This window comes from Gossypium hirsutum, chromosome D10 (assembly GCF_007990345.1).
Source record: "Gossypium hirsutum isolate 1008001.06 chromosome D10, Gossypium_hirsutum_v2.1, whole genome shotgun sequence".
In the NCBI taxonomy this organism is placed as follows: Eukaryota; Viridiplantae; Streptophyta; class Magnoliopsida; order Malvales; family Malvaceae; genus Gossypium; species Gossypium hirsutum.
In genome coordinates, this window is record NC_053446.1 from 43,204,438 (window position 1) to 43,209,323 (window position 4,886).

The 4,886-nt window shown below is 34.2% G+C and overlaps 1 non-coding gene across 1 annotated transcript; it reads right to left on the bottom strand.

The window, feature by feature from the left end:
• Positions 1-4,206: 4,206 nt before the first annotated feature.
• Positions 4,207-4,311, bottom strand: LOC121222906 (small nucleolar RNA R71). The gene has a single exon (XR_005920276.1). It is a non-coding gene; the product is annotated as a small nucleolar RNA R71 (small nucleolar RNA).
• Between the last annotated feature and the right edge of the window lie 575 nt (positions 4,312-4,886).

Here is a 4,886-nt window from a genome sequence, read left to right on the forward strand (position 1 = left end):
GTATAAACTATCACCTAGGCATTCATAATACCAAATATATTCGTACTTAGCCATTTTAATAGCTAAAAATTATCACATATTTACACATCATCGTTTAGAAATATCATAAGGACATAAATTCAAAATGACTAAGTCCCTATACATGCCATAGCTCAAACATTGATCATCATAAAATACCTAGCTGTTGTTGTTGATAGTGTGAGCACTCTTTGACGTCTTTAAGATCCCCGAATTAGCTTTGCAATACTATAAAAGAAGTAAAATAAAAGAAGTAAGCATAAATCTTAGTAAGTTTACAAGCAAAAAAATAACAACATTTAACACAAATAAATATACTCAAGTGTCATGATCTCTAATTTCCTCTTTACTTAATCTCTTACTCATTCACTTACTTGTTTACTTAGATAACTCATGATTATAACTTACTATTCTCTTGCTAAAATGTTGGTTCTCAATTCATAACATAATATGTTCTTAACTCTTATAACTCACCTGAATTTGCTATTTATGCTTTTACCTGAACTTTCATGGAACATAATTTGTTTACTAGCACGTTGAGCCACATTGGAATAATAAGGATACTTGGGTCTCTTTTCTGATAATAACATGCCAAAGCCATGTCCCAGGCATGGTTTTACATGGGATGTTTACTGCCAATGCCATATCCCATATATTGTCTTACATGAGAGTTCTCATATCGGTGCCCATGCCATATCCTAGACATGGTCTTACGGGGGGCCTCTCATCTCGGTGCCAACGCCATGTCCAAGACGTGGTCTTCCATGAGACCTCTCATCTCGGTGCCAACGCCATGTCCCAGACATGGTCTTACATAGGACCTATGATAATCTCAATGATGCCAATGCCATGTCCCAAACATGGTCTTACATGGGATCTCTTTACCCAAATGTCATGACATTTGTATCCAATACATTTCTTATGTTTCAACGGGACTTTTTAACACTGATTCTCTATCATCTAATACTTGAGTCAACATTAAATAATTTCATGAAAAAAATACATAATTGCTGGAAAATAGCAACATTAATAATAATTATTGAGATATTGTATTTATTTACTGTAAACTTACCTCAGTGCAAAATATGACCAAATCTATCAACTTAGTCTTCAACCTTTTTCTTTCCTTAGTCTAACCCTAAATTTGGTTCTTCTTGATCTATAATAGAAAATTTAGTTTATTTAATACTCACATTTATCAAAACAACCCTCGACTCTAAGTTTTGAAAAATTACGATTTTGCCCCTAAATTTTTACAGAATTACACTTTTGCCCCAAAGCTTGAAAATTAAACTTCATCCCATATTCTTATGTTTTATAACATGCTGAAAATTTTTCCCTTCTATGGTAACATCAAATTCCCATTCTAACACTTACTTATGAACATTAGATATTTTTACCGATTATGTCGTTTTACTCGTTTTACTTATGAACATAATTTCAAGCTTCATGTTCTACCATAAAACATCAAAATAAACACATTTCACCTATGGGTATTTTTCCAAATATGAACCCTAGGTTAAATTATTGCTAGAATAAGCTAAATCAAGTTATCGGGGCTTTAAAAACGTAAAGAACATTAAAAACGAGGCTTAGAATCACTTACTATGGAGCTTGGAAGCTTGAAAACCCTAACTATGGATTCCCCCTTGCTAATTTCAGCCAAATGAAGAAGATGTGCACAATTTGCCATCTTTTTCTCTTTTAATTAATTGTAATTACCAAATTACCAAAATGCCCCTAAATTAAAAATTTCCTATTTCACTTATCTCATGTCCATTTTTGTCCATAACTTAACCAATGGTCTAATTACCATATAAAGATATCCAATTTAAAATTTTATAACAATTGGACACCTCTAACATGTAGAACACAACTTTTGCACTTTTTACAATTTAGTCCTTTTGACTAAATTGAGTACCCAAACGTCGAAATTTTTGAACGAAATTTTCACAAATCATTCCGTGAAATTGTAGGCCATAAAAATATAGTAAAAATAAATGTTTCCTCATCGGATTTGTGGTCCTAAAACCACTGTTCTGACTAGGCCCAAAATCAGTATGTTACAGTTGTGTTGCAACATGGGGACTTTGATGTTGCAACATAGGGAGCAGAATGCCAAGATTGATATATTTTGGAAATCACACATCCAATTCTGTTCCATCCACTGCTTCTTCTATTGAAGAATGAGCTATATGCTTAACACAGGACTCTGAAAATTACTTTTCACTGGCCTGGTTTATTAGTCAAGCTGAATCCAAAATACCTGAAGTACTTCACTTTCCTGAAAGCAGGAAGCACCATCTTATTATACGAATACAAGCTACTTGCTTATCAGTTGTTATCATAATTAAATCAGAATAAGCTACGATCAATAAAAATATCGTAGTATAGTTACAGCTACTTTGTTGGCTGTAACGTGATTTAATTGTAGGGGCGTGTTGGTTTGCACAATAGAAATTAAACATGAGAACATTAGATGACCTAAGGTTAAGGACGACAACAACTCTAACTCTATAAATTGGCTCTTAAAACACTTTTTTTAATGAGAGCTTTACATACTTTAAGATTTCTTTGTAATTTTAGTTTTAGTTTTCCTTTCTTGAGGCTTTAGTTTTATTTCAGTTTTATTATATTTCGTGTTCGTCAGAGAACGTGAGTTGTAACTGTCATCAAACTACTATGGATTTTGCGCTTCAATCAATATAATTTAGGATCTCTTAAACATTTCTCTTGATTTATTAGCTATGTTTATCTTTATTATCAAGTTGATTGTGTTCATGAGATCCACAAGTAACTATTCCTTTTATAGGGTATTAGTTAGTGAAAGTGTGATTAATTAATTGCTATGTAGATTTTTCTGAGTAGCTATTTGGGAGTGGAAGAACTTAAACCCTAGACTTGGTAACCCTAGGATATCATTTAGGTGGGAATTAACTCAAAGTTGGTGTGGCCTATCCATGAATACCTTAACCCCGAACCGGTCTGGACTGTGACGTCGAGTGATAATTAGTTCTTGCTGACTCATTAGATTAGTGAAAGGTTGAGAGATTCTGCTAGGGTAGCATCTAGTTGATTGAGAAGAAACTTGAAATAGTAATTAGTTAGGATCACCAAAGCGAGCTAATCACCCTTACTTAGATTTGATGAAGTTAGAATTGATATACTTGAAATTCACTTTCCTTTTTTATTTATAATTTATTATTTATAAAAAGCCCAAAATATTTCTTTTCATGTTTTATCGTACTATAATTTATTTAAACTAGTAATTACTTCTATTAGTGTTTAGGTTGACCTTAATTTAGTACTCGCCTCTCTTGGGTATGATCTTAGGAGTACTTACCTACTTTGTTGTAACTATATTACAACCTGACCTGTATACTTACAAACACCAACGCAAATCTATATCTTTAGTTGCAGTATTCACACTCTGGACGTTGGTACGTCCGGAGGCGATCAAGTTGTTGGCGCCATTGTCGGGGAGGCAATGCTATTAAATAGATTTTAATTTTTCCATTCAATAGAATAATTAGGAAATATCTAAAATATAGATATGATTTTTTTTATTTTTACTAACATTTTTATTCTAATTTGTTGTTTCAGTATATAACTCCCAGTAAGGGAACACTTATAAAGCCAGCAACTGATCTAGAAAGACTAATACATATGAACCGTCGACAGCAACATCAGATATAAAATAAGCCACTTGTTGCTGGAAATCCACCACAAAAGTACCCGTTATTTGACAAGATTAATGAAGCAAACCCACGAGATCTACCACCACCACAGCTACTTGTAAATGTACCTATGGCGTGCAACAAAAGAACCCTAAGGGACTATGTGCTACCAAATTTGGAGATGATTCAAGGAAGCATCACAAGGCCAACTATCATGGCTAACAACTTTTGAGATAAAATTGTCTATGATCCAAATGATTCAGAACAACTTACAGTTTAGAGGCATAATTGCGGATGACCAAACTAGCATTTCAAATAGTTCTTTCAACTTTGTGATACATTAGCTTACATTGGGGTCACCGAAGATGCTATTCATCTTCGGCTATTCCCTTTCTCCTTAATCAATAAAGCCTTTTCTTGGTTAGATTTGCAAGCACTAGGATCCATCATAACATGGAATGAACTTGCACGAAAATTTCTACGAAATTTTTTCCCTATTAGGAAAACAGTCCAACTAAGGAGAGAGATCCCAACATTCAAATAATTAGAAGGAGAGAGTTTTCACGAAGCTTGAGAGCATTTTAAAATGCTAATACAGATGCCCACATCATGGATTACCTGAGTGTTTGAGGTTCCAAATGTTCTACAATGGGTTGGATGTACACGCACGGTCAGGACTAGATGGAGCCGCAGAAGGAGCTTTAATGAATAGAACATACGAAGATGCGTATGATTTGAAAGAAAACATGACGATGAATTCCTTCCAGTGGCCAATTGAATGTTATACATATGGCTAGAAACCATCTACGGTAAAATTTGTCCAGGAAGATGATAGATTCTAACAAATTGTGGGCAAACTCAACCACATAGAATCCTCACCTAATGCTTTATCTATATATGGAGGAGACAAACTGCTCCTTCATTACATTAATAATCCAATTGAGGATGTCAACTATATCGAAAAAGGGGTGGAAACCCTTATTCAAGCACTTATAATCTCGGTTGGAGAGATCACCCAAACTTAAGATGGGGCAGAAATTAAGGAGGAGGTAACAACGCACAACCAAGTAGAAGCCTCAAGAAAGGAACAACCCAAATGACCATACTATATGTGGCCAACGCTTGGATCAAATAGAAGAGGAGATGCAGTCAATGAAAATTGAGGTAAAACAGCTACTGTCTGAGTGCACT